A 14865-nucleotide genomic window follows, 5' to 3' on the forward strand; every position below is an offset into this window, starting at 1 on the left:
AAAGTTTTGCACAAATGCACTTAGCTTTCTATGATTGAAGAAACAGCAGAGACATGGTCATGAGGTCATACACAGCGCCAAGCCCGACACGGACCGTGTTTCGGCTTCAAAAGCCTTCATCAAGGGCCAGTGATATGTGAGAGTGCGATAGCAGCATATTGAAGCAGTAATGTTTCTCCTCTTGGGATGCTTGGGATCATAGCTTTTTGATTTTATAGCTTGTTGTGTTGCTATTCCCTCCCTGATATTGGCTGCTATAGGATAGTATTGGTCATTCTTAAAATGTTACACATCTTACCCCTGGCAGAATTTGTAAGAACATACGAAATTGCCATGCTGGGTCAGACCAAGGGTCCATCAAGCCCAGCATCCTGTTTCCAACAGTGGCCAATCCAGGCCATAAGAACCTGGCAAATATCCAATAGCAGGTAATGGACTTCTCCTTCAAGAACTTATCCAAACCTTTTTTAAACCCAGCTACACTAACTGCCCTAACCACAACCTCTGCCAAGAAAGAATTAAGCAAAAGTCCTTCAGTGCTTCTTTTCCACAACTATTCACCTACATAATTTTTGTGCGAGAAAACATGTACCACTTCAGGTTTCTACAAGGAAACTATTGTGCCCTTTTATTACCTACTTACTTCCAAACAGGACTAGATCTGGGTGTTAATAAAAGTTTACTGATTAATACTGATAAATTAAAGTCCATCCATTCATAATATTGAAGTTACATCTGGTACCTATGTAGCTCGGGGTAGGTAGGTAGGTGTCCTCTTTTCAGGCATCTGGGAAGCACCATGGCAATTTTTAATGTGTGCAGTGTATCCAGGGGATGTGAGGGAAACCTAGTGAAGGGGTCCCTAATTTTACTGCCAGAATCCTACATTTGGTCATCATCTCCTTGGACACCCAGCCCGTCCTGGTCCCTTGTTATGTGGAGATCCGATTGGGTCTCCTGCTCTTCCTCTCTTAGTGGTTCTTTCATCGTTAAGAACATGCCATACTGGGTCAGACCAAGGGTCCATCAAGCCCAGCATCCTGTTTTCAACAGTGGCCAATCCAGGCCATAAGAACCTGGCAAGTACCCAAAAACTAAGTCTATTCCATGTTTGTTGCTAGAAATAGCAGTGGCTATTTTCTAAGTCAACTTAATAGCTGGTAATGGACTTCTCTAAGAACTTATCAAATCCTTTTTTAAACACAGCTATACTAACTGCACTAACCACATCCTCTGGCAACAAATTACAGAGTTTAATTGTGCGTTGAGTAAAAAAGAACTTTCTCCAATTAGTTTTAAATGTGCCACATGCTATTTTTGGGGAACTTCCCTGGGGAGGGGGGGGGTCAAAAGGATCAGGCCAGATCTCAGCTCTGCAATCCCACTGGGGAAGGGGGATCTATAACCAAGATCCTCCACCCACTCTGCTAATAATAAGAACAAATATACAACAATGAAAATGAGCAAAACCAGACAAAAAAGTAAAAGCAAAAACTTGTTACCCTGGTTTCCAAAACAATTTTGGCTGGTTCCCAAATTGTCAGAAAAGTTTTCCACACCTTATAATAACAACATTCTCAATACAATCACGAATCATGATCGAGATCTGCAGCAGTGACCCAAGGAGCCTAAGAAATGTCTCCGGCGAACATGCCAGCCCACCCCCTAGAAGCGCGTGGCATTTGTGACTGGCTGGCGGAATCTGTCTCCTGGCTTTTCCAACCAAAACGTAATCCATAAACAGATAACCCAGCTAATAATAGGCTTTATATTACAATCTACATTGCCTATCCCTAAAAGTGGATAACATTCACATGGAATTTTGATTGCATCAAGGGCCATCTTCAGGGATTGAACAGTTTGTCTACAACTCACTTGCCAAGGCCCTCCACGAGTTTATTTGGGACAGGGAGTAATTTATTGCTCCTGACTTAGCAAGTCATACAAATACCAAAACAAAATAAATACAAAACAGTCCGGAAGGAGTGACCGTACTTTCGTTTCCCAACCATTTTCAGCCAAAGAGCATGGAACCACAACCAGACCACAGGGAACAGCTGCTTCCACCCTCCCCTCGCAGTAATCCCGCGGGCGCAGGCGCAGAACGCCACCAGTCTCCTGCAGCAACATCGCATGGTATCCAAGGGATGTCTCCAGCGCACGCGCCAGCCCACCCCTAGAAACGCGCGCCGCTAGTGATTGGACGGCGGGATCCGCCTCCCGGCTTTTCCAATCAAACAGTCCTTCTCCACGAGCACGCGCTTCCTGCCCTTGGGACTGTTTTTGGCGTACAGGAGAGAATCTGAGAAGTAACTTAAGTGCGGTGGGAGGGGGAAAGCATTCAAAGGTGCTAGCGCGCAGCACTGGATGCAGAAGAAGATCGGTCCGAATTTAGCTTTAGGTGTCTGCAGGGTCCATAACAACAGGACCTGCTTTTGTTCTTCAAACAACCAAATCTTCTTTTAGGCTCTATTACATGCTGTGTTTGGTTTAACTCTTGGCTTTTTGGGCGTTGATATATGCTGGATGTTTTAGCACCACTGGAGAATAAAAGGTGGGTGCACCTGTTTTAATAATAACTCCAGTTTTTAAGAAACTCTTGTGGGATGCCTGCGATTTATATTAGATATGTCAGTTCATACGTTTATCTACCTGAAATGGTAGAGGTCTAGAAAGAGAAAACGATAGCGTCGATTTGCATAGAGCAGTGGTAGGGCTTCATCAAGTTTCCAAAGAGATGAGATAAGATCAGTGTATATACAGTAGGATTTTGGAACCTTCACAGGTATAATACGGCAGAGGTGCTCACCCAGTCTTGAATTCAGGATGTAAATATGCATGGGGCAGATTTGAATGTACTTGATCTCTACTGTATGTAGGTTCCAACTTAAGACTGTAAGTGATAGGGCAGGGACCTAAGTACTGTACATGAATTGCAAGAATTGTAGAGAGGGAGGCGTGGAGAAAGAGGGGATCTGGGAGAGAAGGAATATAAAAATAAAAATGAGAAAAATAATGTAACCATTAGCAGGGTTGTTAGTTCCAAGGGCACACAAGCTAATGTATTTCTTTTCAGGGCTAACAATTCTATTCCACGCTTGATTGTCACTCCCTGGGAGGGGCAGGTTTCTTTTTATGGGCTCGCTTGTGCCCCAGATGATGTTAAAAGGTTCTCCGTCTGCATAATACTGTATTGGTGCTTCCCATGAGGTGAGTGGCTGTAATGAATAGACAGGACTAGATCTGGGTGTTAATAACAGTTTACTGATTAATACTCATAGATTAAAGGCCATCCATTCGTAATATTGAAGTTACATCTGAATGTTGGTACATATGTAGTTCTGGATAGGTAGGTGTCCTCTTGTCAGGCATCTGGGTAGCACCATGGCGATTTTTAATATGTGCAGTGTATCCAGCGGCTGTGAGGGAAACCTAGTGAAGGGGCCCTAACTTTACTGCCAGAATCCTATCTTTGATCGTCATCTCTTTGGACACCCAGCCCGTCCTAGTCCCTTGTTATGTGGAGATCCGATTGGGTCTCCTGCTCTTGTTCTTCCTTTCTTAGTGGTTCTTTCATCCTTTATCACTGCTATTTTTGGGGAACTTCCCTTGGGGGGGAAGTCAACAGGATCAGGCCACATCTCAGCTCTGCAGTCCCACTGGGGAAGGGGGATCTATAACCAAGATCCTCTACCCACTCTGCTAATAATAAGAACAAATATACAACAATGAAAATGAGTAAAATTAGACAAAGTAAAAGCAAAAACCTTTTACCCTGGCTTCCAAAAGAATTTTGTCTGGTTCCCAAATTGTCAGAAAGGTTTTTTACACCTGATGATAACAATATTCTCAATACAATCACGAATCTCAAGATCTTCAGCAATGACCCAAGGAGCCTAAGAAATGTCTCCGGCGCACATACCAGTCCACCCCCTAGAAGCGCGTGCCATTTGTGATTGGCTGGTGGAATCTGCCTCTCGGCTTTTCCAACCAAAAGATAATCCACAGATAACCCAGTTAATAATAGGCTTTATATTACAATTTAGATTGCCTATCCCTAAAAGTGGATAACATTCACATAGAATATTGATTGCATCAAGGGCCGTCTTCAGGGATTGAACAGTTTGTCTACAACTCACTTGCCAAGGCCCTCCACCTCATTCCCCCCCCCCAAAAAAATGTATTTTCCCATTGCCATAAATCTTTCCATGTTCCTTGACCTCTTCTTCCAATAATTGACATCACAGAGATTTGGTGGAAGGAGGATAACCAATGGGGCAGTGCTATATCAGGGTACAAATTATATTGCAATGATAGGGAGGATCAACTTGGTGTGGGTGTGGCACTTTATGTCCGGGGGGTATAGAGTCCAACAGGATAAAGATCATACAAGAGACTAAATGCTCAGTGGAATCTATATGGATAGAAATCCCATGTGTGTTGGGTAAGAGTATAGTGATAGGAGTATACTACCATCCACCTGGACAAAATGGTCAGGCAGATGATGAAATGGTAAGAGAAATCAGGGAAGCTAACCAATTTGGCAGTGCAATAATAATGGGAGTTTCCAAGCGTATAGCAGATGGACTCAGGACCAATGGGTATAGTGTACTCCTGATAGCAGTTGGAGACGGATCAGATTTCAATCTGACGTCAGCCCCTAGTACATATACCCCTGCAGGAAGTGCAGCTCTTCAGTATTTTCTGTCTCCATAGCAGTTAGGGACTATCTGCACGCTCTCGCAGCGTTAGAACCAAATTCAACGAAGAAAACCCAAATTTGAAGAAAAACCTACCTCTGAAGACGAGCCCCGCTCTCCTGCAGTGATACCCTTGGGTCCCTCCCCCAGTTGAGATTTCCCAAGGTGATTTCCGTGGTCCCTCGGAGGTGAGCCTCGGTCCGGCGGCCGATTCGCGGCGAGGACCTAGCCTCCGATCCTGGGCGTGGCTGAGAGGCAGCGGGTGCACCCTCGAGCGCGGCGGTGAAGGTATTTGCCCTCTCCCCCCGCAAGCGGAGACCGCCCAGAACGAAACCAGGAAGCGCCGAAGACAAGGTAAGGTAGAAACCTTCAGCGTTGACTCCGGTCTCCGAGGTTCGAGGAGTCGCACAGGTCGCCGGCCGGGACCAGTGCCGCCGGGTTGATCCGCCCTAGCAGGGCCAGGCCCCAGTTAGATCCAAGGGTCTACCCATGTGGAGACCCTCTGAGGTGGTCGCCATATTGCTCGCGTGGTCGCCGTCGCCATCTTGGCCCTATTCGCCGCTCCGCTCGTAGTCTCGGTCCGGGCGCACAAGTTTCATTAGATGCACAAATTATATATGTGCATAAAGTTACACACACATAATCCTTGTGTGCATAAATTACACGCACAAGGGCTGCGAGCACAAGATATACGCGCGCCGCACGCCTACCGGGCTAAGCGCATAATCACGACTTGGGCGCACAACTGCACGCACAACCCACACGCACACCTTAGACGCACTGGAGCGCATAAGGGTTTACGCGCCGACAACCATGGCACCACCAGAAACGGAGATAAAGGCTCAAGGTCTCTGCCCAGCATGCCATATCAGAGCCGCACAAAGCGAGGAGGCCAACACCCTGTGCGTTCAGTGCGAGGACGCCCTGGAAGATCCAGCCCAGGGCCAGTCCCACCCAGAGCCAAGTAATAGCTCCTCAGTGGGTACCCCGGACCTAGCAAATCCCAGCGGGACACCCCCGCAGACAGGGACCCCCAGGGAACCAAAGCCCCTCAGCTTGGATCCAGCGTCTATCTCATGGGTGGAGTTCTTCAAAGGGCTACACACCTTTGTTCACATGCAAACGGAACCCCTGGCTGACCAGCCACACCCTCTGCCAGAGGACCTTTATGCCCCAGGCCCCTCGAGGCCTAGACAAAGGTTTCCACCGCCCAGGAGCCCCACCTATGGGGACATGGACAACTCTGAAGAGGAAGGAGATCCCCTAGAAGAAGGGGAACTCCCCCTGGGGACAGAGCCTCACCAAACTATGAGATGCTTCTTCACCAAGGACGAGCTCCCTGACCTGGTCGCCCACAGCCTGAAGGAGCTTGCTATCCCAGGCCCAGATACTTCGGGGGGGCCCAAGCTGAATCCCCTACTGAAGGGCCTCCGCCAGACCTCCCGCCATTTCCCGCTGTTACAAGCCGTCCAGCAGCTAATCGACCTGGAATGGAGCACCCCAGAGTCCACACGAGCTATGGCAGCCATGTACCCACTGGACCCAGCGGCCAAAGACCTCACATGCCCAAGAGTTGATGCCATGGTCTGCGCGGTCTCGAAGCGCACTACTGTCCCAGTGGAGGGAGGAGCAGCGCTCAAAGATGCACATGACCGGCGTCTGGAAACCATCCTTAAACAGTCTTTTAATGTAGCCGCTATGTCCCTACAAATAACGGCCTGCTGCACTGTAGTGACTCGTGCCTGCTTATCTCAGACCAGGAGCAACACCCCTGGAGAAGTCATGGAACCAGTAGTATCATTCCTTGCGGACGCTGCTTCCGATCTGGTGCGCACAGCGGTCAGAGGAGTGTCATCTGCAATGGCTGCCAGGAGGCAACTCTGGCTCCGAAGCTGGTCGGCCAACGCATCTTCCAAAACTCGCCTCACAAGGATGCCCTTCAAAGGATCCCTCCTGTTTGGCAGCGAGTTAGAGAAACTGGCCAACAAATGGGGCGAGTCCCCATTGCCGTGCCTACCGGAGGACAGGATGAAGAGAAACCAGCAACCCTTCCCCTGGTCCTCCAGGGGCAGAAGTTCTCAGCGCTTCAACCCATACAGAAACAAATATCAAGCACCCTGCCCTACGGGCAGGAACCAGTCCTTTCGGAACAAGCACAACAAGAGGGGAACCAGCTCGGGTACAGGCCCCAGCCGTACCCCACAATGAGATTCAGCCGACCCGTCCAAGGGAAGAAGCCATAGGGGGCAGACTAGCCCTATTCTACCACAGATGGGTCGAGATAACTTCGGACAAGTGGGTCCTAGCCATCATTCGGGAGGGATACTACCTGGATTTTCTACGAAACCCTCCGGACAAGTTCGTGGAGTCCCCCTGCCACAACATTGCCAAGAGGGTGGCAGTGGAAGTTACACTAACCAGACTACTGGCCCTCGAGGCCATAACCCCAGTGCCTCCACAAGAAATAAATACTGGGCATTATTCCATTTATTTTATCGTCCCAAAGAAAGAGGGGATGTTCAGGCCTATCCTGGACCTCACGTCGGTCAACCGCCACCTGAGGATTCCCCACTTCTGCATGGAAACCCTACGCTCCGTAATAAGGGTGATACAACCGGAAGAGTTTCTCACATCCCTGGATCTTTCAGAGGCCTACCTACACATTCCAATTCATCAGGAACACCAGCACTACCTACGCTTCAAAATCCTGGACCGTCTCTACCAGTTCCGGGCACTACCCTTCGGGTTAGCCATGGCAACCCGGACGTTCACCAAGATCATAGTGGTGGTGGCGGCAACACTGAGGAAGGAAGGAACCCTCGTACATCCTTACCTAGACGATTGGCTGATCAGGGCGAAATCCCCAGAGGAAAGCCGCCAAGCAACCAACAGAGTCAAAACTCTACTGGAGAGCCTAGGATGGGTGGTCAACACAAATAAAAGTTGTCTGCAGCCCTCATGGTCTCTAGATTTCTAGAGTACCTAGGAGTCCGATTCGACATCAAAGAAGACAAGGGCAGCCTGACTTAAAACTGTGGAACCGGTTACAAACCCTGTTGAGGGAACCTCACCCCACAGCATGGGATTACCTACAAGTCCTCGGTCTGATGGCATCCACACTGGAAGTAGTACCATGGGTGCGAGCTCACACGAGACCCCTGCAGCGCTCACTTCTATCACTTAGTGTAGACAGATAGACTCAGCATCCCACCCTTGGCTGCCGTTATGCATGGAATTTCGAATGATTCAAGGGTAAGCCATGTTTTCATTCACCTAGGGCATCCACCCTACCGGGTGTCAACGCTTTCCGGTTGAGTACACTGGCGGTCTCCAGCTATAGCCAATTCAACCAGCTCAAGTTAATCAAGTTATAAAGTTTAACCAAGTTATGAAGTTATTCAAGTTAATCAAATTAGTCAGTCACACATATATCCACAATGCTTTTCGAGGAGAATACTGAAGAGCTGCACTTCCTGCAGGGGTATATGTACTAGGGGCTGACGTCAGATTGAAATCTGATCCGTCTCCAATTACTATCAGGAGTACACTCTACCCATTGGTCCTGAGTCCATCTGTCTACACTAAGGAAAACGAAATTATCAGGTAAGTAATTTCTCCAATTTCAGTTACCCCAATATTGACTGGGTAAATGTAACATCAATGGACTTGCTAGAGACATAAAGTTCCTGGATGTAATAAATGACTGCTTCATGGAGCAATTGGTTCAGGAACCAACAAGAGAGGGAGCTATTTTAGATTTAATTCTTAGTGGAACGCAGGATTTGGTGAGAGAGGTAATGGTGGTGGGGCCACTTGGCAACAGTGATCATAACATGATCAAATTTAAACTAATAACTGGAAGGGGGACATTAAGTAAATCTGCAGCTCTAACACTAAACTTTCAAAAGGGAAACTTTGATAAAATGAGGAAAATAGAAAAAAACTGAAAGGTGCAGCTGCAAAGGTTAAAAGTGTTCAACAGACATGGACATTGTTTAAAAATACAATCCTAGAGGCGCAGGCCAGATGTATTTCCCGCATTAAGAAAGGTGGAAGGAAGGCAAAACGATTACAGTCACGGTTAAAAGTTGAGATGAAAGAGGCTATTTTAGCCAAAAAAAATCTTTCAAAATTGGAAGTAGGATCCATCTGAAGCAAATAGGATAAAACATAAGCATTGTCAAGTTAAGTGTAAAACATTGATAAGACAGGCGAAGAGAGAATTTGAATTGAAGTTGGCCATAGAGGCAAAAACTCATAAAAACTTTTTAAAATATATCCAAAGCAAGAAACCTGTGAGGGAGTCGGTTGGACCATTATATGACCGAGGAGTTAAAGGGGCTCTTAGGGAAGATAAGGCCGTTGCAGAAAGACTAAATGAATTTTTGCTTCCGTGTTTACTAATGAGGATGTTGGGGAGATACCAGTTCCAGAGATGGTTTTCAAGGGTGATGAGTCAGACGAATTAAACCAAATCACTGTGAACCGGGAAGATGTAGTAGGCCAGATTGACAAACTAAAGAGTAGCAAAATCACCTGGACCGGATGGTATGCATCCTAGGGTACTAAAGGAACTAAAAAATGAAATTTCTGATCTATTAGTTAAAATGTGTAACTTATCTGTTGTGCTGGAGGTGGACCCTTGGCCTGGTGCAGGATTGGTACGGCCTTCTGAGGAATCCCAGAGGGTACCTGCTGCCTGGAGGCAGAGCACACAAGGAGACAGAGGCTGACAGGAACTTCACCAACTTCGCGGGTTGAGTCCTTGGTTTCCCCGACCCCCTGGTCTTAGGTGGGCCTCTGGGGGTCTCCTGGAGAGATAACGGAGAGGTTTGCCCACCAAGAGGAGAGGTGTGCGGCTGTCAGCAAACAGGCGAGCTAGACCGGAGTCGAGGGTACCGGAGACCACTACAGCAAGACAGGAAATAAAGGTCTTCTGGGAAGGATAGGCAGTGCCTAGTGGTCCAGCTCAAAGGTGGCCACTGGTGGTGTCGAGGCAGGCAGGTCTGGTGATCACAGGAGAAGCAAAGAGAGTGTCCGAATGGAGCGCAAGGGTCAGAGCCAGGGTATCCGTCCAAGAATAGTCAGCCAAAGCAAGGGTCAGTTCCAGGTATCAGTCCGAGCGTGGTGAAAGGCAAGCAGAGGTCAGGTCCAATAATCAGTCTGGGCATGGTCACAGGCAAACAGAGGTCAGTTCCAAGGGTCAGTCCGAGTGTGGTCAAGACAAGCAGAGGTCAGTACCGGGTATCAGTCCGAGAAATACTACCTGGGTAGCAAGACAAGGAACAGGACTCAGGAACGCAGGAACAGACGCTGGAACACCAGAAGGACCACGGCAGGAACACTGGAACAAGCACACAAACGAGGAACGCAGGAACACTGAAACAAGCACAGGAACGAGGACGGCAAATTAGCTCACATAGAGGTGATGACCCGATTGCCAAGGCGAGGGACTGAGGAGCAGGACCTTGCTTAAATACTGAGACTAGGTAATGTCATCAGGATGTGCCGCGGAAGAGTTTCCTGCCCTTGGCCCTTTAAAGGGCCGGGCGATCAGCGCGCGAGCGCCTAGATGTGGAGTCGAGGCAGCGGAGGACACTGAGCCCCTTCATGGGGCGAGGAGCGAGGCCTAGGACGCCGAAGCGCTGGAGGCAGCCAGGGATACCGCTGCCCTGAGCTGGGGGCGCAGCCGACTGGCTGCGGCAGCAAGGGAGGAAGGCACAGGACCCTCGGAGCTGGGAACAAGGTGAGCAGGCCTGGGCGTGACCTTAGCACGACCGGGACGCGCAACAGTATCTCCCCCTCTAGGTCTCCCCCTCATCGGTCGGGGCTTCTTGGGGTGAGAGCGATGGAACACCCGTAGGAGATCCTTGTCCAGGATGTGTTGTGATGGTTCCTAAGAGTTCTCCTCTGGTTCGAATCCCTCCCATGCGAAGAGATACTCCCATCAGCCCTGGCGGCGGCGGACGTCTAGGACCTCTTTTACTGCTAGGACGTTGTCAGGTTCAGTGGCCACTTGTGCAGGCGGAGGCGGCCGACAGGACGGCCAGGAAAGAGCAAGTGGTTTGAGGAGGGATACGTGGAATGTGTTGTGAATTCCCATACTTGCTGGTAAGCGTAACTGGTAAGTGACAGCCCCGATGCGGCGTAGGATAGGGAATGGACCCCCATACCTGGGTGCAAACCGTTGTGGTGGGAGTCTGAGCCGAATATGCGAGAGCTGAGCCAAACCTTTTGACCAGGCAGGAATGTGGGCGATGCACACTGATGGGCATCGGTGGTCTTCTTAGCCTGCTTGGCGAATGCATTGAGTCACCTGATCCCATACACATCGGATCTCCTGGGCCGTGGCTTGAGCCGCAGGGGAAGGAATCTGAAGTGTACAGGATATGGTAGACGGGGCTGTTGTCCAAAAACCACAGCAAATGGAGAGGTTCCAGTAGCTGCTGTTATGGGAAAATTTGGCCCACGAGAGTAGAGCGGCCCAATTATCTTCTTGGTCATTTACATATGACCTAAGGAATGTCTTTAATGACTGGTTGGTCCGTTCAGCCTGCCCGTTGACCTGAGGGTGGTAGGCCGAAATGAGGTTAAGCGAGATGTTGAACTTTTTGCATAAGGCTTTCCAATAGCGGGTGGCGAATTGTGGACCCTGGTCAGAGACTATCTCCTGAGGCAGGCCGTGGAGGCGGAAGACGTTTAACAGGAAGAGTCAGGCCAGTTCTGGTGCAGAGGGTAGACCTGGGTAGCGGGACAAAATGAGCCATTTTTGAGAAATGGTGAATGAAGACCCATATGACGGTGTTCCCCTTGGAAGGGGGCAGGTCCACTATGAAATCCGTGGCCAAATGGGACCACGGTCAGGTAGGAGCTAGTAAGGGTTGTAGAAGACCCCACGGACGCCCTGTGGGCAGCTTCTGTTGTGCACAGGTGGGACAGGAGTCGACGTAATCACGTGAATCTTTAACCATGGAAGGCCACCAGTAATGGCGATGGAGCATCTCTAGGGTCTGTGTCCGATCCGGATGGCTGGCGAATCTGGAGTCATGGGCCCAACACAATACTCGCTCTCAGAGGTGATGGGGCACCACGGTTTTACCGGGTGGCAGTGTAGTAATGGCTGCGAGGGAGATGCAGGCCGGGTCAATGATGTGGGTCAGACCTTCGGGAATATCCTCCGGCTCGAGTGAGCATGAAAGTGCATCGGCATGGAGATTTTTTTGTAGCAGGATGATAGCGCAGTTCAAAATGGAACCTCGCGAAGAAAAGGGCCCATCATGCCTGCCGTGCATTGAGTAGCTGGGCTTCTTTGAGATGTTCGAGGTTTTTATGGTCTGTATATATGGTAAACTTGTGTTGAGCCCCCTTAAGCCAGGGGCGCCACTCTTGGAGGGCCAGCTTCACGGCCAAGAGCTCACGATCTCCAATAGTGTAGTTGCGCTCCACAGGTGAGAACTTATGGGAGAAAAAGGAGCAGGGAACTAGAGCTCCTTTTGTGGAGTACTGGCTGAGGACCGCCCCTGCGCCAATGGCGGACACGTCAACCTCTACAATGAAGTGGCGATTCGGGTCCGGGTTGCGGAGACAAGGGCCAGTACGGAAGACTTCTTTAAGACTTGAAATGCAGACTAGGCTTTGGGAGTCCACTCCCGAAGATTGCATCCTATCCTAGTCATGGCGGTGAGTGGAGCGGCTCGTGTGGAGTAGTCTGCGATAAAGTGCCGGTAATAGTTCGTAAATCCCAAGAATCTTTGTAGAGCCCGCAGACCAACAGGTTGGGGCCAGTCATGAATACCTTGGTGTTTGTCGGGATCCATGGTTGGAGATGATGTAGCCCAGGAATGGGAGACTAGACTGCTCGAAAAGGCATTTTTTCAGTTTGGCGTAAAGATGGTGGGCCCTAAGCCGCTGAAGGACAGTTCGGACATGAGAGCTATGGAATTCCAGGTCCTTAGAGAAAATCAAGATGTCATCTAAATAGACCACAACAAAGGAGTATAGAAGGTCTCGGAAGATCTCATTCATCATTCTCTGCAAGATGGCCGGAGCGTTACAAAGCCCAAAGGGCATCACCACGTACTTGTAGTGTCCGTCACGCGTATTAAATGCTGTCTTCCATATATCCTCCGGCTGAATGCAGACTAGATTATAAGCCCCACGCAGGTCTAACGTGGTAAAGATCCGGGCCCCCTGGAGTCGGTCGAATAGCTCACTGATGAGTGGAAGCAGATACCGGTCTTTGCAGGTGACGGCGTTCAGGCCGCGATAGTCAATACATGGTCTTAAGGTACCGTCCTTCTTCTTTACAAAGAAGAATCCAGCACCTGCTGGGTACATGGAAGGCCTGATGAATCCTTTGGCCAAATTTTCTTTAATATAGGTGGACATGGCCTGAGTCTCGAGAAGCGAGAGTGGGTATGTTCTTCCCTTGGGAGGCATGGTACCGGGCAGTAGCTCGATAGGGCAGTTGAACTTCTGGAGAGGAGGTACGATGTCGGCTTGTTGCTTGGAGAAGACATCTTGGTAGTCATCGCAGGGCGTAGGAAGCCCTGGAAGAGTTGCGGATTTCAGCATGGGAACAGATGGGGACACCCGCCGTAAACAATGTGTCTGGCATCGAGAACCCCACTCAATGAGCTGGAGCGACTCCCAGTCAAAGTGGGGGGAGTGTAGTTATAGCCAGTGTAGACCGAGGACAATGGGATGTACTGCCCGTTTCAGGACCAAGAGCGGAATCTCTTCATCATGGAGAGTCCCTACGGTCAGTCGGATAGCAATGGTGCAATGAGTGATGTGATCTGGTAAAGGTTCTCCATGGGTGGTGGCAATTTGCAGTGGAACTTCCAGAGGTTGAACAGGAATCTGGAGTAACGTGGCTAGTTCTTCAAGAATAAAGTTCCCACCAGCCCCAGTATCCACAAGGGCGGTGGTAGAGAAGGATCATGTTTCCCTGGAGAGGGAGACAGGAAGCAGTAGTTGGGGCCCTGTAACTGTAGTGCCCAAGCTCTGGACCCCTGCCAGGCTTAGGCTCTGGAGTTTCCCAGATGCACGGGACAAGCCTGAATCTGGTGACCTGGAGCCCTGCAGTAAAGGCAGAGACCAGACGTCCGTCTTCGGAGGCGTTCCTCGGGAGTAAGATAACCATGGTTGATCTGCATCAGTTCTTCTTGTGGAGGAATGACTGCCAGTGGTGCCCTCGATTTGGGGCTAGTGGACCGAGGTGGTTCCAGGGCCGCTCTTAGTCCGATGCCAGGAACGGCATCGGACTAAGAGCGATGCCGTTCCTGGAAGCGGTGGTCAATCCGTCCAACCAAGGAGATAAGGTCCTCCAAAGACGCAAGAATTTCTCGGACTGCCGGTTCGTCTTTTAGGGCTGAAGACAGGCCATCCAGATAGAGTGCCCACAGGCAGTCCTCCTGCCATCCCAATTCCGTTGCCAGAGTTCAGAATTCCATGGTGTACTCTGTGAGGGAGCCCTGGCGGAGGTGGAGGAGATGGTGTCCGGCGACCGCCTGTCGGCCTGGATCATCAAAGGTATGTCGGAACGTGGAGATGAACTGGGGCAGCTGCTGAAGTAAGGAATCAGAATGCTCCCAAAGCGGGGAGGCCCATGCTAGAGCCTTTCCCTCCAAACAAGAGAGAATAAACGTAATCTTGGTGAATTCGTCTGGAAACAAGGAAGGTTGTAGCGCAAATTGCATGTAACACTGGTTAATGAAGCCACGGCAGAGATGAGGGTCCCCATTGAAGCAGGGAGTAGCTGGGAGGGCCAGTAATGCCCGTGAGGGCGATGAACCAGAGGAAGTGCTGTTAGGAAGAGTCCCAGGGTTGGCCATACCGGACTCTGCAAGTTGGGCTCGTATTTCTTCAACCGAGGTGGCCAATGCCTCGAGGTATTGCTGCTGCTCCCAGATATGTGTAGCCAGGCCTGGAATAGCCTGCACGGCGGAGGACTCTGCCGAGTCCATGGCCTTGGCAACCTGTTGTGCTGGAGGTGGACCCTTGGCCTGGCGCAGGATTGGTACGGCCTTCTGAGGGATCCCAGAGGGCGCCTGCCGCCAGGAGATGGAGCACACAAGGAGACAGAGGCTGACAGGAACTTCACCAATAACAGTCCGGGAGTTCCGCGGGTTGAGCCCTTTGTTTCCCGGAGTCTCCCGGAGAG

The 14865-nt window shown here is 50.0% G+C and overlaps 1 protein-coding gene across 4 annotated transcripts in view; it reads left to right on the plus strand.

Annotated features, from left to right (window-relative positions):
* Positions 1 to 2239: 2239 nt before the first annotated feature.
* Positions 2240 to 14865, plus strand: part of ACOT13 (acyl-CoA thioesterase 13) — a 48848-nt gene continuing 36222 nt past the window's right edge. The window contains exon 1 of one of the 4 annotated variants that reach the window (XM_029590776.1): positions 2240 to 2554. The gene's annotated coding sequence lies outside the window, so the exon portion shown is untranslated. Of the gene's footprint in view, positions 2555 to 3177; positions 3211 to 6522; positions 6528 to 14865 lie in introns of those variants that run through there. The other 3 variants (XM_029590774.1, XM_029590775.1, XM_029590777.1) reach the window with 3 other exon arrangements.

The sequence above is a fragment of the Rhinatrema bivittatum genome, chromosome 2, assembly GCF_901001135.1.
Source record: "Rhinatrema bivittatum chromosome 2, aRhiBiv1.1, whole genome shotgun sequence".
Lineage (NCBI taxonomy): Eukaryota > Metazoa > Chordata > Amphibia > Gymnophiona > Rhinatrematidae > Rhinatrema > Rhinatrema bivittatum.